Source organism: Urocampus carinirostris, chromosome 1 (assembly GCF_059441175.1).
Source record: "Urocampus carinirostris isolate Australia breed hairy pipefish chromosome 1, RoL_Ucar_1.0, whole genome shotgun sequence".
NCBI lineage: Eukaryota > Metazoa > Chordata > Actinopteri > Syngnathiformes > Syngnathidae > Urocampus > Urocampus carinirostris.
The window spans coordinates 53,500,228-53,525,497 of record NC_142349.1 but is presented as its reverse complement, the minus strand read 5'-3'; the positions used below and the strand labels follow the sequence as shown (position 1 = coordinate 53,525,497).

Genomic DNA, 25,270 nt, shown 5'->3' with positions numbered 1-25,270 from the left:
TGCAGCCGTCTACTCGCAATCACACACCTGCAAGTGGTTGCGTTCAGGGTAGTATGGCCGTAGGCAAAAGAAGAGGGTGAATTTTCAGTATTTATAATCAACACCGCGGAAGTTGCAACGCCACTGTTTGCCAAGAGGGGTAGCCATTTATAAAACAACAGGGGTTTAATATGTGCGTATTTCTTCGATTATTTGTTTTGCAAAAAGGTTGTGAAAGAATGCAAATCCGTCCAAAAGGGGCTGCTCCGAGGCCAGAAAAAATACCAAAAAGTTTGCTGGAAGTAAAAAGCTTACAGCACCTGGTATTCCCAGGAGGTCTCCCATCCAAGTACTAACCAGGCCCGACCCTGCTTAGCTTCCGAGATCGGACGAGATCGGGCGTGTTCATGGTAGTATGGCCGTAAGCGAAAGAAGAGGGAGAATTTTCAGTATTTATAATCAACACCGCGGAAATTGCAACGCCACTGTTTGCCAAGAGGGGTAGCCATTTATAAAACAACAGGGGTTTAATATGTGCGTAATTCTTCATTTATTTTTTTTGCAAACAGGTTGTGAAAGAATGCAAATCCGTCCAAAAGGGGCTGCTCCGAGGCCAGAAAAAATACCAAAAACTTTGCTGGAAGTAAAAAGCTTACAGCACATGGTATTCCCAGGCGGTCTCCCATCCAAGTACTAACCAGGCCTGACCCTGCTTAGCTTCCGAGATCGGGCATGTTCAGGGTAGTATGGCCCTAAGCGAAAAAAGAGGGTGAATTTTCAGTATTTATAATCAACACCGCGGAATTTGCAACGCCACTGTTTGCCAAGAGGGGTAGCCATTTATAAAACAACAGGGGTTTAATATGTGCGTATTTCTTCATTTATTTGTTTTGCAAAAAGGTTGTGAAAGAATGCAAATCCGTCCAAAAGGGGCTGCTCCGAGGCCAGAAAAAATACCAAAAAGTTTGCTGGAAGTAAAAAGCTTACAGCACCTGGTATTCCCAGGCGGTCTCCCATCCAAGTACTAACCAGGCCCGACCCTGCTTATCTTCCGAGATCGGACGAGATTTTTTTTTTTTTTTTTTTTTTTTTTTTTTTTTTTTTTTTTTTTTTTTTTCTTTTATTGCAAAAATTCAAAGTCACACGTCACATTTCGACTCGTTCCATCCACAATGCAAAAAACAGTGTGTTCATGTGCCTATTTAAATAAAATCAAAATTGAAAACCTGAAAATAGAAAAGTCTTTGGTACCTATAAAAGGCAAATGAAACACTTTTCTTTTACCTTTTCTTTTCTTCTTTCTGTTTTCTAAAAAAACAAACAGGCACATTGATTACATCACATCTGGTAAAATTATTCTTACACCCTCCCAAGTTATTTGCACAAAAGGATTAGTAAGAACAAATATTTTGTTAAAAACCTCTAAACTTCCGTTATTATTAAAATAGACATACAGTGCTTCCATTATTCTTTTCAATTTGCTTTCAAACAGTTTGCATATATCCAGTTTCCGTCCTTTATTCTTCAAAACCGTTCTTCTTACCCACACTGTATGCCTAGCCACTGACAAAACTATATTGAGTGCCTGGTTATTTTTTCCTTTTTTACCTTGTATCATCCCAAATAAAAACATCTTCTCCCAATTTTCATCAACATACTGCTCATTCTGTCCAAAACCTTTCGTCATTTCCTTAAGCACTGCGGTCAGTTTTTTCAGTTCTTCACAGTTAAAGAACATATGCTTTAAGCCCTCTTTCTCCTTCTTGCATATTTTGCATGTTTCATCCCTCGCAAGTCCCATCTTAAAAAGTCTCATTTCATTAAAAACACAGTTGTGGGCTAAAAGGAAATCAAAATTTTCTAACGAAGGGCATTTCAAACCAATTCTGATGTTTCTCCACACATCTTTTGTGTTAAAATCTACAAACATCTTTTCCCAATAAGAATTTGCTCTCGGTTGTATAAAAGCCATTCCTCTAAAAACAGAATAGAAATCTTTTAAAACAAGAGCACTAAAAGGTGTCCCTGTGTCCTTCATCTCTATTCTCATTGGACCTTCCTCTTGTTTCTTTTCATTTCTTTCTATAATTGTCCACCATTCTTTAGGAACTGCTTTTTTTATTGTCATGTACTCATTCCTGATTTTTTCTTCATTACATTCGTCTACTGTTGCACCAATCTCGTCAATGAAAGCCTGAAATGGCAAGAATCCCGGTCTGACCTCGTACAAAAGATCTCTGATTTTTCGGAATCCTGCGTCAAACCAGTGCTTGTAAAAGTTCCCTCCTCCAATTCGTAAATTCGGATTTAAGAACAAGGGTTGATTTAAAATTTCTTCCTTTCCCTCCGGTTTAAAAACTACATGTCCTATAAAATCACTCCAAGCCCTTAAAACTTCCCTATAAAAGTCTGGGATGCCGTTTGTCATATATTCTTTTGTTTTCATCCACAAGGCTGAAGGCCCCATTCTAAAAGTTTTGTCTAAAAAGTATTCCAGAATTCGTGTCGATTCTTTGTCTCCCTCCCTCATGAAATTTTTAACAGTTTTTATTCTTAAAGCCTTCAGTCTTATGGATGGATCGAGCAATCCCAGACCGCCCTCCTCCACCCTTCCAATCAGAGTCTCATAGGCTATTTTAGCTGGCTTACCATCCCAAATAAAATCAGTCACATACTGCTTCAGAGTTTTAACTGTGGGTAATGGCAAACACACTGATCCAAGGACACTCCATATTTTGGATAAAAACAGTGTATTAACAACTAAAATTTTTCCCTTCAGAGTAAGACTTCTCCTTTTCCAAAAAGCCAATCTATTTCTTATTTTCCCGATTGTCTCCTCCCACATCAGTTTCGTAATTTCTTTTTCATTTGGCCCTATTCTCACCCCCAGAATTTTAAGGTTATCTTTTACTTCTTTAAAAGGCAGTGTCCTTGACAAGGCGGTTTGCTTTCCTAATTTTAAAATCTCAGTTTTGCCAACATTCATCCGAGCTCCTGAACCCCGGCTGTATATTTCTATGGCATCCAACGCTTTAAAAATGCTGTGCTCATCTTTTAAAATTAGGGTTGCGTCATCTGCATATTGATAAATTTTGGTTTCTGTGTTAAAATTCTTAAAACCTTCAATCTTTACCCCTTTTATTCCATTGTCAGCATTGATCGCAAGTCCTAAAGGTTCTGCAACCAAAGAATAAAGTATTGCTGACAGTGGACAGCCCTGTCTTATTGACCTGGTTAAAGGAATAAAATCTGTTAAAAAACCATTGCATTTGACACAACTCTTGGCATCAGCGTAGAGACATCTCAGACACCGGATTATGTTTTCTCCAAAATCAAATCTTTCTAAAACCGCAAATAGAAAATCGTGCTCTACCCTATCAAACGCTTTTTCTAAGTCTGCATTAATTAAAAAGCCACTGACTTCTGCCTTCTCCATGTACCAGACTTTGTCCCTCACACCATTAACTGTGTCTGAGATGTCTCTGCCTATTACCGCATAAGCCTGGTTAGTTTGGATGACTGTTGGTAAGACCCGCTTCAGTCTGTTTGCCATTATCTTCGCCAAAATCTTGTAGTCACAATTTAAAAGGCTTATGGGTCTAAAATTCTGCAGCTCTTCCCTGTCCCCTTTCTTTTTATATATAATTTTAATTAAACCTCTTGACATCCTTGAGCTGAGAGCCCCTCCTTTCCACACTTCTTCATACATTTGTCTTAAAACAGGAACAAGAGAACCTTTAAAAACCTTGTAAAATTCACATGGTAAGCCATCCAGACCAGGACTCCTGCCGTTTTTCATCTCATCTATGGCTCTCTCTATTTCTTCACTATTGATGTCTCTATTGCACATTGTTTTATCTTCCTTACTTACTTTACTCTTAATATTATTCAATAAAAAATCTTTTGCACCCTCTTCCACACCTTGTTTTGAAAATAAGTTGGTATAGAATCTTTTTATTTCCTTTAAAATATTGTCCTTATCTGTCAATCTCTTTCCTTCTCCATTTTTAATACATTTAATTTCTTCCGTTTTCTGTCTGTTTTTTTCCAGTTCAAAAAAGAACTTTGTGCATCGTTCGCCTTCAATCATATATTTCGCTCTACTTCTTATCATAGCTCCCTGGAATTTCTCTTCTTCTATTTTTTTAAGTTCATCTTCTATCTCCATAATTTTATTCGTGTTTTCATTTTTCCCATCACTTTGTTTTAGTTCCTCTTCTAGTTCTTTTCGTAACTTTTCTTCTCTCCCCCTTTCCTGTCTTCTCAGTTTTTTACAAAACAAAATCGAATGTCTTTTAATATCATACTTTAGATTGTCCCACCATATTCCCAAGTTACTTTCATACTTTGTCATGTTCTTTATGCTGTTCACAATTATATTTTCTATTTCCATTTGATAAAAATTGTCTTTTAAGACTTTTGTATTTAAAATCCATACCCCCGGCCCCTTCTCTATTTTATTCAGATCTATATTAAAAACAATAAAGTCATGATCACTAAAATTACATCTTCTGTAGTAAATACTTTTAAAATTCTCCATAAAACTACTTTTTGCCAAAACAATATCAATTCTGCTTTGCTTAATTTCATCTAAAACAATTTGTCTTCTGCTAAACTTTCTAACTTCTTTATTCCTTTCCCTCCATACATCTATTAAATCGAGTTCTTCCATTACCTGTATTAGTTCCTTTCTTCCCCTTTCTGCTCTAAAAACCATATTATCTGCCACATCTTCTTTCTGTAGTGCTATATTAAAATCCCCAGCAACCACAGTTTCCCCCCAAGCCTCGATTAGAACTTTTAATTTCTTAAAAAATTCAACTTTCTCTTTCTCTTCATTCGGTGCATGTATGTTACAAACATTCATTTTCTCATTACCTTCTCCAACACTTATAGTTAGTATTTTTCCTTTTTTATCATTATATATTTCTGTTACTTCCTCAACCATATTCCTTTTAATTAAAAAAGCCACTCCTCTACCTCTTCCCTCACAATTATTAAATAAAACCTCCCCATCCCATCGTTTTCTAAAATCCTCCGCTATCACACTTGTCCAGTTCGTTTCTTGCAATAAAATAATATCATTTTTCTCAGTCTCTCTGATTAACTTCTGTAATTTTTCGGGATTCGCCCCTCCCCTCAAGTTTATTGAAATAAAATTCCACCCCATTAAAATAATAAATGGCAATAAATAATTCAAGCCAACAAAATATTTAAGAAACATAAAACCAACCATTACTATGTACCACCATCATCCTGTAAAACCTCAAATCTCCCTCCAGTTATTTCTATTTGTTTTGCCTTTCTTCTTCTCTCCTGTGCTTGTAATACCTTGTCTATGTTAATACTTGGTTTCAACCTTTTCCTTTTGGTCGTAAAATTGCCCCACTTGTTTGAAATGTCACGGTTAATTTTTCCTTTTCCAACTTCATCCAATGATTCTTCTTTATTTAGTTCCTTGTGTGTCTGGGTCTCCTCCTCCCTCTGCCCCTTCTCCTCCATTGTTTCAGCCTCAATTATTCCAGTTAAAATCCCAATGTCCATGCCTGAGTCCTCGCGCTCTGAGTCTTGTTGTCTGGGGGGCTGAGCACAGGGGGGATCCTCTTCAGGTGTCGGTTCCTGGGAGGGACCCTCATCCCCCGCCTCTGATGCTACCATGTTTATCTCCAACTTGCTTACTTCTCTCTCTCCCTCAGCAGAAGAAACGCATGTACAGTGTATGAATGCACGGCAGCAATCAGGGCATCTGAGAGCGACGCATTCCCGGGCATAGTGACCCTGCTGTAAGCACTCCCTGCACGTAAACTCCGGACACTCCCGCAGCACGTGACCAGGGTTCATGCACAACCGGCAGATCTTCACCTGCCGGTCGTGAATCACCCGGCAGTACCGGGGACCGTCCGGAGTTTCAAATCTAGTGGAATACGGCAGGGAGGCTACATCTTTCGGGAATTTTACTTTAATGAATCTTGTTCCATCTTCAACGGACGTGCCCGGGTAGAAGCGCCGCCTCAATGGGAGGACAGGGTCCACTCTCCACCTCTGCAGCTTTTCCAACACCTCTTCATCTGTTATGAATGGGGGCAGTTGTAGGAAGGAGACCATAACTTCGTTAACTTGTAGTCTTTTAGTCTGAATTAGAACCCCTTTGCATAAGAGACCCCCATCTAAAATTTCACATGCCTCCTCATTTTCCAACGTCGCTTCATATTGTTTATTTTGTGTAGACCGTAGTACCAGTAGCTTCCCCGTACCCACCATCTTCTCGATTTCTTTAATTAAGTCAATTGGTGTTATGTTTTCAATCTCCTCCGTTTCCAAAAGCATTGTCAGTTCTTTCAAATATTTTCTTTGTCTCAGCCCTTTCACATTCTCCATATCTTTTTTTGTTTCTTGCTTGTTTCTCTTTTCTCCATCACGCATGTTATATTCCTTCTTTCTCCTCATGTCCAATCCATTGTTCATTTTATCCGCATCATTATTCTGTCCTTGTACAATCATTTCAGTTGTTTTGTTAATTAATCCATTCATATTATTTCCATCCGCCTCGCTTTCTTTCCCTCCATGCCGAGCTACCTTGTTGAAATCATTGTCTATACTCTTTTTCCTTGTATCCAGTCCGGTTTCATTCATAATTAGCAACTTTTTAAATACCTTGTTTGAATCACAGTCCATTGTCGTTGTCGGTTTTCCATTGTCCAGTTTCACTTCACTACATCCATCAGTTCCTGGGGGCAAATCCACAACACTCTTGCCCGCTTCCACTCCAAACTCGATGCCATGCGGTCTGTCCATTGTTTGTTCAAAAAAGAGAGAACCAAAAAAAGGCTCCCCAGACAGAAACTAAGTCTGCTGGGGACGCAAAAACGAAAATAAATAAATAAATAAATAAATAAAGCACTTAAACTTTTAAATAAACCTTCAAATAAATAAGAAAACCAACAAAGAATGGGGAGAGCCTTCCTCTCCCTACTGCAGCCATCAACTCACAAACACAAACCAGGAAGTGGGCGTGTTCAGGGTAGTATGGCCGTAAGCGAAAGAAGAGGGAGAATTTTCAGTATTTATAATCAATGTTGTAGAAATTGGAGGTCCGATAATCGAGAGAAAGTCTTCTCATAAGTGGATAAAAGAAATAGACAGGAGCCAGCCTCGTTACGGAGGGAGATGTCACTTTATTGATGCGTCAATAAAGATCTCACAGAGCTAGGAACATGACAATGTATTTAAAGCTGGTAGTGACGATTAGGCTTCGATTGAGTACACCCCAAAAGGCGGTCCTGTATCACGTATCAAGTACAGAGCGTCCCGTCCCTTGCACGCTATCTTCAAGGAAACTTAATGTCTGCCAAGAGTATCTTCAAGGATGTCTACCCGACCGTTTCCCACTACTGTAAGCAAGTCTTTCTAAATTTCTACATGTATGCAAGTCTATTCTACATTTGCAAGTGTATTTACCACAACATATCCCCCCCTTTTTTTTTTTTTTTTTTCTCTTCTGTTACCTTATCCCCCCTTTTGGGAGTTCATACTCCCACTTTGAACAGAAATTAAAATCAAAAATGAATACAGAGTAGTGGTAAAGTATTACAAATCATAGACATCAATACACGGACAGAGTTTACGCAAATCGAAAATAAAATAAAATTCTGGCGGTCAGCCTGCTGTGATCATTCTAACTTTCATTGTTCATGTTTCATTTACAAAAACCCCCAACACTCCAAACATCTGACCCATGCACTAACCCCCCCCCTTCATTTATCTTTATCCGTACACACTGGATTATACACGCGGACCGTCGACGGTTGATCGGTACGTGATAAAGGTAAATGAATAAATGAACTGATAAGTGAGTGATAACAAATTTCGGTAACAGTCGTCGATACATTCCAAGATGAGTGCATGACTGGATAGTGATATCCACATTGGCCTTTGGCCTGACCCCCGTGAACAATTTGAAGACCATGCATTGTCGTATTCGTCAACGGGTGTCGTGAAGTCAGATGTTGGAGTGAGTGTTCATCCCAGCAGGCATCACGCTCAGTTTCCATGCAGCCAAAAACCCGGAAGCGACGATGCATCCTGACCATCCCAGACAGCAGCTTGCTCCCCGGCAGTGTGACATACCAACAAAAGAATCACAATCAGAAACCAATATATTTGTTGCTGTTATTCCTAGTGCTATATAGTGTGTTACGTGTTTAACAGTAGTGCTAATTGATATCGTATTCAGTCCAGATCATCATATGTCTCTCTTTCCGCAGATGCTCCATTTTTTATTATAATGTAGACTGACTATCAACGTTGCCAGATAAAATTCAAGGCGTTGAATTTAGTTTAGTCATCTGTTCTTCCTCACTTAGGAATAGGCTTGGATATTTAATCACTAACTGTGCTCATTGAGCTTCTGCCACCCTAGTATTGCCACTACTGTCATTTGTTCTCCAAAAGTCTTAAGCATTCCTCTTTTAAGAATAGGTATGGCACAGAAACACAACAAACACATAATTATTACGACAGTTAGCACAAAAATTTCCCCTTTCGCTAACAGACTACCCCAGTACCCAAATGTAGACGAGAACCAATCAAAAGAGATACTGTTCTTTTCAGTATTTACTGTCACTTCATTGCTCAACTCACGAATTTTTGACAGTGCTTTTGTGAAGCTTCCTGCTTCGGATGTATTTAAAGGTATATAAGTACAGCATTCCTCCTATATCATATGACACACGCCTCCTTTACTGGCTAAGAGAAAATCGCTTTGCTCTCCTACTGCACTAAAGGCCTCGTTAATGTAATTAATAAAACGTCGTTGGTTGTAATAAATGTAATTAATCCATTCTGCGTTCTTTTTCGGAGTTATCCAGATAAATATCGATTCTAATCCAGACTTAATTTCATTCCTAGCTTTAAATTCTTCTGGAATTCCTCTCGGTTGTCCGATGGTATCTAGCTATACACGTCCACCCGGAACATATGCTTTCTTTACTGCGGCCAATTGTCAACAAAAATATTTCATTCAATTACCTTTTCCCCTTTACATTCCTTTCTTTTGTCACTTGCATGTCCCCCTCTTCTCTTTTCCTCAACGCCCACTTTCTTTTCCCCTTTTTACCTTCTTTTACTAACTTTTATCTTTCTGTATTTGTAACTTCCTTACTTGCTCTGCCAACAATCCATTTTCCACATAACTTTCCCTTCTCCTACGCCCTCTAACACATGCCTTTTAGCCCACTAGTTTAATGGGAAATTGACATATAACCATCTCACTTATTTATTTATTTATTTATTTATTTATCTTTTATTTTTCTTTCCAAACCAATTCAATCTACTATCTTAGCCTCACCTATTTAATGTGAAAATGACGTGCATTGATCCACAATGATTCATCTTACTCATTTTTATTCGACTCAATGAATTTTCCCTCCATATTCAATGAAAAGAAAGAATTTACTCACGCTTTTCCACTATTCTCGTACAACAATGCTTTTCATTCCCAAATTACTCCATTCCAATACACTCAATTGGATTTTTCCTCGTCTTCACATTCCTTAACTTTCCCAATTTTGAACTGAGAACCGGAATAGGTTAACTTTTTTCTTTTTGTTATTATCCTATCCTTTCTTGGTGTTATTCTGGCATTAACATAATCTAAAGCACCTAAAATAACCAAACATACTTTTCTAGACTTTTCACTTCTAAATTCATCGTTTTCCAACTGAAAAAATATTTATTTTTCTGGGAACTCCATAGGCTCTCGGACGTTATGTTGCACATCCTTAGCGTCAAAACGATTTCTAAAAAAAACGAACGTTTTCGATTCCTAACGAGACGTGCTATCGGTTCTATCTAAAACAATACATTTTAAACCGTCTACCTCTTTAAAAACGTTTTTCTCGTCTCTTTGAGCACTGTATTGTTCCCTTTTTCCTTTTCCTTCGATATTTTTCTGTTAATCCTTTCAGTTACGTGGGCCGATTAAACGCTGGACAACCATATAGACAAGAAAGATAAGAATACAGGAAAGAATACAAACACTTACAACATTGAACAAACATAAAACATAAAACAAGACAGATGGCCCACAAAATTTAATTTTAATTAGTCAAATTAAGTCAGTGCACATTGAGACCATGCGCCTACACAACTACCGAGTTAGGGTTATGGTTTTCCTCTTCTACACAATTTCCCGAATTTTACGTACTGGCCGTGCACTCATTTTTGGCTGTCGGCGTTGTAACCTCACTCCTCAGTGCTGTCGCCGTGGGTGTAGGTTTTTCTGGACTTTGGTGTGTCGGTACCCTTCTCGCCTGTATCGTCACATTAAGGTTTAGCATATTATCCGTCACTTTAGTCTGTACTGTCGTTAACACATTTGGTTTCTGGTAGTCCATCGGCACTCCGACTGGTTGCACGTCTTTATATTTATTTTAAGTGGAAATCAAAATCCCCACTATAAGATGCCCTATCCATTTTGAGCATTCTATCCCAAAATTCTAACTAGAAGATAAACAATTTATTTTTTAAATCGTCAGTTCTAAATTTCAAATTTTGCTTTTTCACTAAATACAGTCACTGGATCAGTTTAACCATTATCCTTGTCAGAATCATTTACCCTGATTTGAGTGTTTGAGTGTTCTCTTTTGTAGATTGATCACATCCGAGAAAAAATTTGTATGCACTTTTTATTTGCATTTTCTTTTGATTTTCAATGTGTTATCTTGCTGTTGGCCATTCCCCTCGAGGCAGATGACCAGGATAGATTGTTAAATTGTCAATTTAACCCAAGAAAAGACGTTTTTATTGTTATGATTCACTCTTTGTTTTGCCTTTTATAAAAATCATAACCTATATATGATCTCTTCAGTAAGTAAACTTGTTCAAAATAACAGTATTTTGCAAAGAAAGCAGGTAATTCACGCTCAAAGTGAATGATTTTGCCAAAAATGAAAAATACCATCCCAAAATGTTCTCAATGTGGGCGATTTGCTAATGGTGAATGGTTATCTTAATTGATTTTTGTTAATCAATTTGACAAACATTGTAAATTTTGTAATATTACAACATTTCTTCTGTGTAATATTTTTCTATCCGTCCAAATTTCGTAATTTGAATCTCAAAAAACAGTTATATGGAGAGCTTATTCAGAAGACAATTTTTCATCAATTTCGGAAAAAACTAGGTTTTAACTTATTTTTACGGAATGTCTCAACTTCCCCCCTGAGTTAAAACCTAAGTTCACAATCTATGTCTCTCTTTCGTCTGACTCATCCCATAATACTCGGAATTTCAGTAATTCAAAACTTGTCTTCTATCGCAATTGCACTATTTATACACGTCCTTCTACTCAATCAAGGAAGCAAGGTTTAGGGCGCTCTAAGGAGAGGGATGACTGAGTATGGGCGCCAAGAGTGGACTGAGAGTGTGATCCTGGCCACTGTGTTGTGCGGTGCAGAGACGATTCAGTTTTATTAAGACGACAGCAGTGTGCGTGTGTGTGTGTCGTCGTATCGATACTAATAACTAAATGGAGTGGAATGGAACTATGATGACTATAACATGAAACCAAACGAGACGTCACGCTCTATGTTTGTTCTTTAGTGTGGCCCCCGAGTTAAAATGAGTTTGACACCCCTGTTTTTTTTTAAGTACTAGTAGACATTAATTATCTTAGTTTAATTAATTTCCATTCATTTCCCATGCAGTTATATTTTTAAATCACCATGATATGTCTCGAAATCCATTAATCCGGTATTTTTAATTCATTTAATCCTTTCCAGGATTGATCAATCTTTTTCTCATTGTCTTCTAAAAAAAAATGCTGTTTTCCATAACATGAGCATCACCTAGAGGCAGTGGATATGACACAATAATTAGAAGAAAATAGTGCTTCTTTGGGCACTGTGACTCTCCTTATTTATCCTGTTCAGCACTTTTATTTTGGTTGCACTCCACAGTGCAAAGACATCTTGGGGTCAATTTATACACACTGTCCCTTTAAAAGATTTCGAGTGCATGTTTCCTATGAAACCATATTCTAAAAATTATATTTTACACATTTTCGTCATATCTCACATTTTTCTTTTTTCCTGTAATATTTTTGATTTTGGTACTTTCGAGCTTCCATACCTCAGGGCCAGTGAGCCCTTCATGAGGTAAAATGTACTTGTACTTTCCAAATCCTCAACCGTTTTGGCATGTTATACAGTAGTGTCACACTTAACCGGGCCGCTGTCTCTAGGATGCGTCATGGTCTGCAACTGCAGCGTCGCTGTCGGGATCCCCGGCTGCACTTCTGGACCCGCAATTTCCATTCGCCGCTGCGATTTCTCGAGCTCTGCTCCTAGTAACAACCGTATCAGACAATTTATTATCACACACAGCTTTGTCATCCACATCTTGTTTTCCTAATTTAACGTTACTGCCCTGTTGATCTTGCTTGGTCTCGTTGACGGTGGCAGCGTGAGCCGTGGTACAGTGGTTCAGATGGTACCATTTTGAGCTGCCCTTGACCTGGACTGCGGCCAGCGTTGCCCTCACGACGGTGTACGGTCCCTCACGCCTCGGATGGTTCCACTTTCGTTGAAACTTTGATGTAGACGAGATCCCCTGGGACGTCTTCTCAAATGGTTGTTCGACCCTGGACCCTTGTCTCTTAACCAGCCAGTAGATGACAGCCGTCAATTGTCTCATACAGTCTCTCAGTTCAGTTTGTAGTTGCTCAAGTGGCGGCCCCTTATAGGGACCTCCCAGATGCGGCGCTGGTCTGCCTGTTAGCATTTCATGCGGTGTTAAATGCGTGATCCAATGAGTTTGCATGCGATAACTCATCAGCGCTAACTGTAGCGCATCCCCTCAGTCGAGCCTAGTACTCACAAAGATCTTGTTTATCTTTGATTTTAATATTCCATTTACTCTTTTCCACCATCCCTTGACTTTGTTGATAAACCTCACCGAACCGTTGTTTAATGTGTAGTTTTTGTAAGATGCCCTTCACGACCTTTTGAACAAATGTTATCCGAGCTTATTTCTGACGGTATGCCAAATCGCGGAATAACTTCTCTAATCAAAAACCTAATTACTGTTCCCGCACCTAGATCTTTTGATGGCACTGCTCCTATTATTCCTATTACTCCTATTATTATTATTCTCTCCGTCTACCGTGGCCTGTAAATACGGAGACCAGTAACCTTGTTTTTTCAGCTATTTCACACCCCCCCTTGCATAATATTTTTAAATTGTGCACTTTTTTCTGATATAAAGTCAAAGGTATTCCCCTGTTACCTATTCCCCTTAATAATCCTCCTGATGCTCCTGCATCTGGAGACACATCACCGTTTTCCTGGAAAGCAGATTCAAAATACAATTTTAGCAGTATTTCTGTGTTAAAAATAAAATAATTCACAATCCAAACGTATCAATATTCCTCAGATTTGTAAACACTACGTCAATCAACAAGATTCTAGCGTGATTCAATGCAGACTCGTGTTGTTCGTTATCACCGCCTCGTCGACGGCCTTGGCCGTCTGGCTCAGTCCATCGTGACGTTCCACTCGCAATCCGCTGCAGGAATGTGCCATGAGCTTTATCAGTGCCACACTGACCTTGGTGCCCAGTTGTCTACCTCTTTCTCCTCGAAACTGGCTGCAATCAGTTCAGATTGCCACCTGCTCACTGTTTGAGGACAGCCTGGATGTGCTCCAGTGTCCCCACGACCCTGCTGTAGACAAGCTGCGCAGACAACGGATGAGTGAACGTCTTTGTTTGTTCTTTGCTTGTTTTCCTGTCCATCTTCAGCCTTTTTCAACAGTGCGTCTGACTTCTGAATCCTGTTAAATCGGTCATGTTTACAAACTCGGATGTTTAGTCTAGGTTAAATGACCATGAAGACATCACCTTAGCAATTAAATTCTTAAATTTTTCATGGTCTTCCTCAAGATCGAGTAATCTGCTCCTCATTGTCTTTTGAAAATGCTTGCCAAATTGTTTCCTCAATTTACCCAAACTATACTTATCACGTTCATCGGAACAAGATCTCACAAATCAAAAGGCCACACGCAAACGGAGCACTTGACGAATTAAGTAATCCCTCCACTTTTTTTTTTGTTTTTCGATACAGTAAAGGAGCGAAAGACGGGGGAAAGACGGGGGTGGGGCGGGAATACACATGGTTGAGCTCAACTCACACAGAGCGAAAGACGGGGGAAAGACGGGGGTGGGGTGGGGGTGAGCTTTGGGTGCGAGAACAACCCACAAAAAGCAAGACACTTTAACGCACATACAAGACCGTAAAATGTAGAATAAGCAGTCACTCCATCAATCATCCATGCTTCCTTAACTCCTCTCCCAACGCCAAACAACACAAAAAACAAAAAAAGACAAAAAGAAACACAGGCTCTCCTAGCCCTTAAACAGTTAAGTATAAATCACCCGCGCACACTCACTCAGGCGGGCGGGGGAGAAACCGAACCGAACAGAACACACATCCACATACAGAGAGACACACGCACAATTAACGCCAGCTGGCACACACACCAACATTCCCGAATGAGACATCTCCCAGACTGAAAACATGTCAGCAATTCTCACACATTCTGTGTATCGCTTGTTTCTATGCGGATATATCTTAATAATACAACATCTGATTACTGCTCATTTTTCTAACGCCGGTATAACCTTTTAGATTGTAGAAAATGGCGAGGTTCCATGCACCACACTTTTTCCTAAGTGCAAGGTTACATATCCCTCCCAAACCATCAATCGACTAGGGAGACACATAAAACATGCCCCGTATTAACCACACATAGATCGTCTACTCCCGAACTGTCACTTCAGCAAATGATGACGTCTCATCACCGTTTCCATACAGATCACAAGACAATTATAAATCTACAAATACCGACGCCGCTGCACCATTTTATCCAGGTAAAATTAGCCTTTTTCCTTTTTCAAGCAGCCTACGTCCCAAAACAAACAGGATTCTTTGAGCACCGAACTCCCGGGACAAAACAAAAAAAAATAAATCTCAACTCAGTTTACATATCTCATCCGTCCGAACTTGGGCCTGATTATAGACGGAAAATTCCACGTGCACGCATTTTCATAATTTAGCTCCGACGTCACAGGCTCCTGTCCTCCCACGAATCTCGACAAGCAAACCGAAGTAAGGAGAGAAAAAAAAAAATCTTCCTTACCTCAACCGCTCATTCGAGACCGTTCCACTGAGAAGTCTTTTCCCTTTTCTTTTTTACTTAATTAGTGCCAGTCCACGTTGCGGCGCCAAATGTTGTAGAAATTGGAGGTCCGATAATCGAGAGAAAGTCTTCTCATAAGTGGATAAAAGAAATAGACAGGAGCCAGCTTCGTTATGGAGGGAGATGTCACTTTATTGATGCGTCAATAAAGATCTCACAGAGCTAGGAACATGACAACACCGCGGAAGTTGCAACGCCACTGTTTGCCAAGAGGGGTAGCCATTTATAAAACAACAGGGGTTTAATATGTGTGTAATTCTTCATTTATTTGTTTTGCAAACAGGTTGTGAAAGAATGCAAATCCGTCCAAAAGGGGCTGCTCCGAGGCCAGAAAAAATACCAAAAACTTTGCTGGAAGTAAAAAGCTTACAGCACCTGGTATTCCCAGGCGGTCTCCCATCCAAGTACTAACCAGGCCTGACCCTGCTTAGCTTCCGAGATCGGGCATGTTCAGGGTAGTATGGCCGTAAGCGAAAGAAGAGGGTGAATTTTCAGTATTTATAATCAAGGCTCCTGTCCTCCCACGAATCTCGACAAGCAAACCGAAGTAAGGAGAGAAAAAAAAAAATCTTCCTTACCTCAACCGCTCATTCGAGACCGTTCCACTGAGAAGTCTTTTCCCTTTTCTTTTTTACTTAATTAGTGCCAGTCCACGTTGCGGCGCCAAATGTTGTAGAAATTGGAGGTCCGATAATCGAGAGAAAGTCTTCTCATAAGTGGATAAAAGAAATAGACAGGAGCCAGCTTCGTTATGGAGGGAGATGTCACTTTATTGATGCGTCAATAAAGATCTCACAGAGCTAGGAACATGACAACACCGCGGAAGTTGCAACGCCACTGTTTGCCAAGAGGGGTAGCCATTTATAAAACAACAGGGGTTTAATATGTGTGTAATTCTTCATTTATTTGTTTTGCAAACAGGTTGTGAAAGAATGCAAATCCGTCCAAAAGGGGCTGCTCCGAGGCCAGAAAAAATACCAAAAACTTTGCTGGAAGTAAAAAGCTTACAGCACCTGGTATTCCCAGGCGGTCTCCCATCCAAGTACTAACCAGGCCTGACCCTGCTTAGCTTCCGAGATCGGGCATGTTCAGGGTAGTATGGCCGTAAGCGAAAGAAGAGGGTGAATTTTCAGTATTTATAATCAAGGCTCCTGTCCTCCCACGAATCTCGACAAGCAAACCGAAGTAAGGAGAGAAAAAAAAAAATCTTCCTTACCTCAACCGCTCATTCGAGACCGTTCCACTGAGAAGTCTTTTCCCTTTTCTTTTTTACTTAATTAGTGCCAGTCCACGTTGCGGCGCCAAATGTTGTAGAAATTGGAGGTCCGATAATCGAGAGAAAGTCTTCTCATAAGTGGATAAAAGAAATAGACAGGAGCCAGCTTCGTTATGGAGGGAGATGTCACTTTATTGATGCGTCAATAAAGATCTCACAGAGCTAGGAACATGACAACACCGCGGAAGTTGCAACGCCACTGTTTGCCAAGAGGGGTAGCCATTTATAAAACAACAGGGGTTTAATATGTGTGTAATTCTTCATTTATTTGTTTTGCAAACAGGTTGTGAAAGAATGCAAATCCGTCCAAAAGGGGCTGCTCCGAGGCCAGAAAAAATACCAAAAACTTTGCTGGAAGTAAAAAGCTTACAGCACCTGGTATTCCCAGGCGGTCTCCCATCCAAGTACTAACCAGGCCTGACCCTGCTTAGCTTCCGAGATCGGGCATGTTCAGGGTAGTATGGCCGTAAGCGAAAGAAGAGGGTGAATTTTCAGTATTTATAATCAAGGCTCCTGTCCTCCCACGAATCTCGACAAGCAAACCGAAGTAAGGAGAGAAAAAAAAAAATCTTCCTTACCTCAACCGCTCATTCGAGACCGTTCCACTGAGAAGTCTTTTCCCTTTTCTTTTTTACTTAATTAGTGCCAGTCCACGTTGCGGCGCCAAATGTTGTAGAAATTGGAGGTCCGATAATCGAGAGAAAGTCTTCTCATAAGTGGATAAAAGAAATAGACAGGAGCCAGCTTCGTTATGGAGGGAGATGTCACTTTATTGATGCGTCAATAAAGATCTCACAGAGCTAGGAACATGACAACACCGCGGAAGTTGCAACGCCACTGTTTGCCAAGAGGGGTAGCCATTTATAAAACAACAGGGGTTTAATATGTGTGTAATTCTTCATTTATTTGTTTTGCAAACAGGTTGTGAAAGAATGCAAATCCGTCCAAAAGGGGCTGCTCCGAGGCCAGAAAAAATACCAAAAACTTTGCTGGAAGTAAAAAGCTTACAGCACCTGGTATTCCCAGGCGGTCTCCCATCCAAGTACTAACCAGGCCTGACCCTGCTTAGCTTCCGAGATCGGGCATGTTCAGGGTAGTATGGCCGTAAGCGAAAGAAGAGGGTGAATTTTCAGTATTTATAATCAAGGCTCCTGTCCTCCCACGAATCTCGACAAGCAAACCGAAGTAAGGAGAGAAAAAAAAAAATCTTCCTTACCTCAACCGCTCATTCGAGACCGTTCCACTGAGAAGTCTTTTCCCTTTTCTTTTTTACTTAATTAGTGCCAGTCCACGTTGCGGCGCCAAATGTTGTAGAAATTGGAGGTCCGATAATCGAGAGAAAGTCTTCTCATAAGTGGATAAAAGAAATAGACAGGAGCCAGCTTCGTTATGGAGGGAGATGTCACTTTATTGATGCGTCAATAAAGATCTCACAGAGCTAGGAACATGACAATGTATTCAAAGCTGGTAGTGACGATTAGGCTTCGATTGAGTACACCCCAAAAGGCGGTCCTGTATCACGTATCAAGTACAGAGCGTCCCGTCCCTTGCACGCTATCTTCAAGGAAACTTAATGTCTGCCAAGAGTATCTTCAAGGATGTCTACCCGACCGTTTCCCACTACTGTAAGCAAGTCTTTCTAAATTTCTACATGTATGCAAGTCTATTCTACATTTGCAAGTGTATTTACCACAACATCAACACCGCGGAATTTGCAACGCCACTGTGTGCCAAGAGGGGTAGCCATTTATAAAACAACAGGGGTTTAATATGTGCGTATTTCTTCATTTATTTGTTTTGCAAACAGGTTGTGAAAGAATGCAAATCCGTCCAAAAGGGGATGCTCCGAGGCCAGAAAAAATACCAAAAACTTTGCTGGAAGTAAAAAGCTTACAGCACCTGGTATTCCCAGGCGGTCTCCCATCCAAGTACTAACCAGGCCCGACCCTGCTTAGCTTCCGAGATCGGACGAGATCGGGCGTGTTCAGGGTAGTATGGCCGTAAGCGAAAGAAGACGGAGAATTTTCAGTATTTATAATCAACACCGCGGAAATTGCAACGCCACTGTTTGCCAAGAGGGGTAGCCATTTATAAAACAACAGGGGTTTAATATGTGTGTAATTCTTCATTTATTTGTTTTGCAAACAGGTTGTGAAAGAATGCAAATCCGTCCAAAAGGGGCTGCTCCGAGGCCAGAAAAAATACCAAAAACTTTGCTGGAAGTAAAAAGCTTACAGCACCTGGTATTCCCAGGCGGTCTCACATCCAAGTACTAACCAGGCCCGACCCTGCTTAGCTTCCGAGATCGGACGAGATTTTTTTTTTTTTTTTTTGACTTTTATTGATAGAGCTTATCCAAAAACAATTTTACAATCCATAATTTACATCATTTTGCTCAGTACATCTTCATAGCTTTCAAAAACACAAAACGTGGTCATCTAACACTCGTACAACAACATTCGTGCATTAATGTTAAAACAAATTATGTGTAAATTCAGAGCACACTGTGTCGCATAATTCATAAAGTACTTTTTGTGCAGTGACCATAAACAACTTGTAAAATACATCTTCAAAGATTGTAATAGAGCTAAAACACAAACAGGCACGTCGATTACATCACATCTGGTAAACTTATTCTTACACCCTCCCAAGTTATTTGCACAAAAGGATTAGTAAGAACAAATATTTTGTTAAAAACCTCTAAACTTCCGTTATTATTAAAATAGACATACAGTGCTTCCATTATTCTTTTCAATTTGCTTTCAAACAGTTTGCATATATCCAGTTTCCGTCCTTTATTCTTCAAAACCGTTCTTCTTACCCACACTGTATGCCTAGCCACTGACAAAACTATATTGAGTGCCTGGTTATTTTTTCCTTTTTTACCTTGTATCATCCCAAATAAAAACATCTTCTCCCAATTTTCATCAACATACTGCTCATTCTGTCCAAAACCTTTCGTCATTTCCTTAAGCACTGCGGTCAGTTTTTTCAGTTCTTCACAGTTAAAGAACATATGCTTTAAGCCCTCTTTCTCCTTCTTGCATATTTTGCATGTTTCATCCCTCGCAAGTCCCATCTTAAAAAGTCTCATTTCATTAAAAACACAGTTGTGGGCTAAAAGGAAATCTAAATTTTCTAACGAAGGGCATTTCAAACCAGTTCTGATGTTTCTCCACACATCTTTTGTGTTAAAATCTACAAACATCTTTTCCCAATAAGAATTTGCTCTCGGTTGTATAAAAGCCATTCCTCTAAAAACAGAATAGAAATCTTTTAAAACAAGAGCACTAAAAGGTGTCCCTGTGTCCTTCATCTCTATTCTCATTGGACCTTCCTCTTGTTTCTTTTCATTTCTTTCTATAATTGTCCACCATTCTTTAGGAACTGCTTTTTTTATTGTCATGTACTCATTCCTGATTTTTTCTTCATTACATTCGTCTACTGTTGCACCAATCTCGTCAATGAAAGCCTGAAATGGCAAGAATCCCGGTCTGACCTCGTACAAAAGATCTCTGATTTTTCGGAATCCTGCGTCAAACCAGTGCTTGTAAAAGTTCCCTCCTCCAATTCGTAAATTCGGATTTAAGAACAAGGGTTGATTTAAAATTTCTTCCTTTCCCTCCGGTTTAAAAACTACATGTCCTATAAAATCACTCCAAGCCCTTAAAACTTCCCTATAAAAGTCTGGGATGCCGTTTGTCATATATTCTTTTGTTTTCATCCACAAGGCTGAAGGCCCCATTTTAAAAGTTTTGTCTAAAAAGTATTCCAGAATTCGTGTCGATTCTTTGTCTCCCTCCCTCATGAAATTTTTAACAGTTTTTATTCTTAAAGCCTTCAGTCTTATGGATGGATCGAGCAATCCCAGACCGCCCTCCTCCACCCTTCCAATCAGAGTCTCATAGGCTATTTTAGCTGGCTTACCATCCCAAATAAAATCAGTCACATACTGCTTCAGAGTTTTAACTGTGGGTAATGGCAAACACACTGATCCAAGGACACTCCATATTTTGGATAAAAACAGTGTATTAACAACTAAAATTTTTCCCTTCAGAGTAAGACTTCTCCTTTTCCAAAAAGCCAATCTATTTCTTATTTTCCCGATTGTCTCCTCCCACATCAGTTTCGTAATTTCTTTTTCATTTGGCCCTATTCTCACCCCCAGAATTTTAAGGTTATCTTTTACTTCTTTAAAAGGCAGTGTCCTTGACAAGGCGGTTTGCTTTCCTAATTTTAAAATCTCAGTTTTGCCAACATTCATCCGAGCTCCTGAACCCCGGCTGTATATTTCTATGGCATCCAACGCTTTAAAAATGCTGTGCTCATCTTTTAAAATTAGGGTTGCGTCATCTGCATATTGATAAATTTTGGTTTCTGTGTTAAAATTCTTAAAACCTTCAATCTTTACCCCTTTTATTCCATTGTCAGCATTGATCGCAAGTCCTAAAGGTTCTGCAACCAAAGAATAAAGTATTGCTGACAGTGGACAGCCCTGTCTTATTGACCTGGTTAAAGGAATAAAATCTGTTAAAAAACCATTGCATTTGACACAACTCTTGGCATCAGCGTAGAGACATCTCAGACACCGGATTATGTTTTCTCCAAAATCAAATCTTTCTAAAACCGCAAATAGAAAATCGTGCTCTACCCTATCAAACGCTTTTTCTAAGTCTGCATTAATTAAAAAGCCACTGACTCCTGCCTTCTCCATGTACCAGACTTTGTCCCTCACACCATTAACTGTGTCTGAGATGTCTCTGCCTATTACCGCATAAGCCTGGTTAGTTTGGATGACTGTTGGTAAGACCCGCTTCAGTCTGTTTGCCATTATCTTCGCCAAAATCTTGTAGTCACAATTTAAAAGGCTTATGGGTCTAAAATTCTGCAGCTCTTCCCTGTCCCCTTTCTTTTTATATATAATTTTAATTAAACCTCTTGACATCCTTGAGCTGAGAGCCCCTCCTTTCCACACTTCTTCATACATTTGTCTTAAAACAGGAACAAGAGAACCTTTAAAAACCTTGTAAAATTCACATGGTAAGCCATCCAGACCAGGACTCCTGCCGTTTTTCATCTCATCTATGGCTCTCTCTATTTCTTCACTATTGATGTCTCTATTGCACATTGTTTTATCTTCCTTACTTACTTTACTCTTAATATTATTCAATAAAAAATCTTTTGCACCCTCTTCCACACCTTGTTTTGAAAATAAGTTGGTATAGTATCTTTTTATTTCCTTTAAAATATTGTCCTTATCTGTCAATCTCTTTCCTTCTCCATTTTTAATACATTTAATTTCTTCCGTTTTCTGTCTGTTTTTTTCTAGTTCAAAAAAGAACTTTGTGCATCGTTCGCCTTCAATCATATATTTCGCTTTACTTCTTATCATAGCTCCCTGGAATTTCTCTTCTTCTATTTTTTTAAGTTCATCTTCTATCTCCATAATTTTATTCGTGTTTTCATTTTTCCCATCACTTTGTTTTAGTTCCTCTTCTAGTTCTTTTCGTAACTTTTCTTCTCTCCCCCTTTCCTGTCTTCTCAGTTTTTTACAAAACAAAATCGAATGTCTTTTAATATCATACTTTAGATTGTCCCACCATATTCCCAAGTTACTTTCATACTTTGTCATGTTCTTTATGCTGTTCACAATTATATTTTCTATTTCCATTTGATAAAAATTGTCTTTTAAGACTTTTGTATTTAAAATCCATACCCCCGGCCCCTTCTCTATTTTATTCAGATCTATATTAAAAACAATAAAGTCATGATCACTAAAATTACATCTTCTGTAGTAAATACTTTTAAAATTCTCCATAAAACTACTTTTTGCCAAAACAATATCAATTCTGCTTTGCTTAATTTCATCTAAAACAATTTGTCTTCTGCTAAACTTTCTAACTCCTTTATTCCTTTCTCTCCATACATCTATTAAATCGAGTTCTTCCATTACCTGTATTAGTTCCTTTCTTCCCCTTTCTGCTCTAAAAACTATATTATCTGCCACATCTTCTTTCTGTAGTGCTATATTAAAATCCCCAGCAACCACAGTTTCCCCCCAAGCCTCGATTAGAACTTTTAATTTCATAAAAAATTCAACTTTCTCTTTCTCTTCATTCGGTGCATGTATGTTACAAACATTCATTTTCTCATTACCTTCTCCAACACTTATAGTTAGTATTTTTCCTTTTTTATCATTATATATTTCTGTTACTTCCTCAACCATATTCCTTTTAATTAAAAAAGCCACTCCTCTACCTCTTCCCTCACAATTATTAAATAAAACCTCCCCATCCCATCGTTTTCTAAAATCCTCCGCTATCACACTTGTCCAGTTCGTTTCTTGCAATAAAATAATATCATTTTTCTCAGTCTCTCTGATTAACTTCTGTAATTTTTCGGGATTCGCCCCTCCCCTCATGTTTATTGAAATAAAATTCCACCCCATTAAAATAATAAATGGCAATAAATAATTCAAGCCAACAAAATATTTAAGAAACATAAAACCAACCATTACTATGTACCACCATCATCCTGTAAAACCTCAAATCTCCCTCCAGTTATTTCTATTTGTTTTGCCTTTCTTCTTCTCTCCTGTGCTTGTAATACCTTGTCTATGTTAATACTTGGTTTCAACCTTTTCCTTTTGGTCGTAAAATTGCCCCACTTGTTTGAAATGTCACGGTTAATTTTTCCTTTTCCAACTTCATCCAATGATTCTTCTTTATTTAGTTCCTTGTGTGTCTGGGTCTCCTCCTCCCTCTGCCCCTTCTCCCCCATTGTTTCAGCCCCAATTATTCCAGTTAAAATCCCAATGTCCATGCCTGAGTCCTCGCGCTCTGAGTCTTGTTGTCTGGGGGGCTGAGCACAGGGGGGATCCTCTTCAGGTGTCGGTTCCTGGGAGGGACCCTCATCCCCCGCCTCTGATGCCACCATGTTTATCTCCAACTTGCTTACTTCTCCCTCTCCCTCAGCAGAAGAAACGCATGTACAGTGTATGAATGCACGGCAGCAATCAGGGCATCTGAGAGCGACGCATTCCCGGGCATAGTGACCCTGCTGTAAGCACTCCCTGCACGTAAACTCCGGACACTCCCGCAGCACGTGACCAGGGTTCATGCACAACCGGCAGATCTTCACCTGCCGGTCGTGAATCACCCGGCAGTACCGGGGACCGTTCGGAGTTTCAAATCTAGTGGAATACGGCAGGGAGGCTACATCTTTCGGGAATTTTACTTTAATGAATCTTGTTCCATCTTCAACGGACGTGCCCGGGTAGAAGCGCCGCCTCAATGGGAGGACAGGGTCCACTCTCCACCTCTGCAGCTTTTCCAACACCTCTTCATCTGTTATGAATGGGGGCAGTTGTAGGAAGGAGACCATAACTTCGTTAACTTGTAGTCTTTTAGTCTGAATTAGAACCCCTTTGCATAAGAGACCCCCATCTAAAATTTCACATGCCTCCTCATTTTCCAACGTCGCTTCATATTGTTTATTTTGTGTAGACCGTAGTACCAGTAGCTTCCCCGTACCCACCATCTTCTCGATTTCTTTAATTAAGTCAATTGGTGTTATGTTTTCAATCTCCTCTGTTTCCAAAAGCATTGTCAGTTCTTCCAAATATTTTCTTTGTCTTAGCCCTTTCACATTCTCCATATCTTTTTTTGTTTCTTGCTTATTTCTCTTTTCTCCATCACGCATGTTATATTCCTTCTTTCTCCTCATGTCCAATCCATTGTTCATTTTATCCGCATCATTATTCTGTCCTTGTACAATCATTTCAGTTGTTTTGTTAATTAATCCATTCATATTATTTCCATCCGCCTCACTTTCTTTCCCTCCATGCCGAGCTACCTTGTTGAAATCATTGTCTATACTCTTTTTCCTTGTATCCAGTCCGGTTTCATTCATAATTAGCAACTTTTTAAATACCTTGTTTGAATCACAGTCCATTGTCGTTGTCGGTTTTCCATTGTCCAGTTTCACTTCACTACATCCATCAGTTCCTGGGGGCAAATCCACAACACGCTTGCCCGCTTCCACTCCAAACTCGATGCCATGCGGTCTGTCCATTGTTTGTTCAAAAAAGAGAGAACCAAAAAAAGGCTCCCCAGACAGAAACTAAGTCTGCTGGGGACGCAAAAACGAAAATAAATAAATAAATAAATAAATAAATAAATAAAGCACTTAAACTTTTAAATAAACCTTCAAATAAATAAGAAAACCAACAAAGAATGGGGAGAGCCTTCCTCTCCCTACTGCAGCCATCAACTCACAAACACAAACCAGGAAGTGGGCGTGTTCAGGGTAGTATGGCCGTAAGCGAAAGAAGAGGGTGAATTTTCAGTATTTATAATCAACACCGCGGAAGTTGCAACCCCACTGTTTGCCAAGAGGGGTAGCAAATTATAAAACAACAATGGTTTAATATGTTCGTATTTCTTCATTTATTTGTTTTGCAAAAAGGTTGTGAAAGAATGCAAATCCGTCCAAAAGGGGCTGCTCCGAGGCCAGAAAAAATACCAAAAACTTTGCTGGAAGTAAAAAGCTTACAGCACCTGGTATTCCCAGGCGGTCTCCCATCCAAGTACTAACCAGGCCCGACCCTGCTTAGCTTCCGAGATCGGACGAGATCGGGCGTGTTCAGGGTAGTATGGCCGTAAGCGAAAGAAGAGGGTGAATTTTCAGTATTTATAATCAACACCAGGGAAGTTGCAACGCCACTGTTTGCCAAGAGGGGTAGCCATTTATAAAACAACAG

At 39.5% G+C, this 25,270-nt stretch overlaps 3 non-coding genes and 5 pseudogenes across 3 annotated transcripts; all 8 read right to left on the bottom strand.

Moving 5' to 3' along the window:
- Positions 1-287: 287 nt before the first annotated feature.
- Positions 288-406, bottom strand: LOC148375724 (5S ribosomal RNA). Its single transcript, XR_015847521.1, has one exon. It is a non-coding gene; the product is annotated as a 5S ribosomal RNA (ribosomal RNA).
- Positions 407-628: 222 nt separating this feature from the next.
- On the bottom strand, positions 629-737 carry LOC148375723 (5S ribosomal RNA; annotated as a pseudogene).
- Positions 738-15,596: 14,859 nt separating this feature from the next.
- On the bottom strand, positions 15,597-15,705 carry LOC148375722 (5S ribosomal RNA; annotated as a pseudogene).
- Positions 15,706-16,234: 529 nt separating this feature from the next.
- Positions 16,235-16,343, bottom strand: LOC148375721 (5S ribosomal RNA; annotated as a pseudogene).
- Positions 16,344-16,872: 529 nt separating this feature from the next.
- On the bottom strand, positions 16,873-16,981 carry LOC148375720 (5S ribosomal RNA; annotated as a pseudogene).
- A 529-nt stretch (positions 16,982-17,510) lies between these two features.
- LOC148375719 (5S ribosomal RNA) lies at positions 17,511-17,619 on the bottom strand (annotated as a pseudogene).
- A 777-nt stretch (positions 17,620-18,396) lies between these two features.
- On the bottom strand, positions 18,397-18,515 carry LOC148375718 (5S ribosomal RNA). The gene has a single exon (XR_015849184.1). It is a non-coding gene; the product is annotated as a 5S ribosomal RNA (ribosomal RNA).
- Positions 18,516-25,055: 6,540 nt separating this feature from the next.
- On the bottom strand, positions 25,056-25,174 carry LOC148375717 (5S ribosomal RNA). Its single transcript, XR_015849183.1, has one exon. It is a non-coding gene; the product is annotated as a 5S ribosomal RNA (ribosomal RNA).
- Between the last annotated feature and the right edge of the window lie 96 nt (positions 25,175-25,270).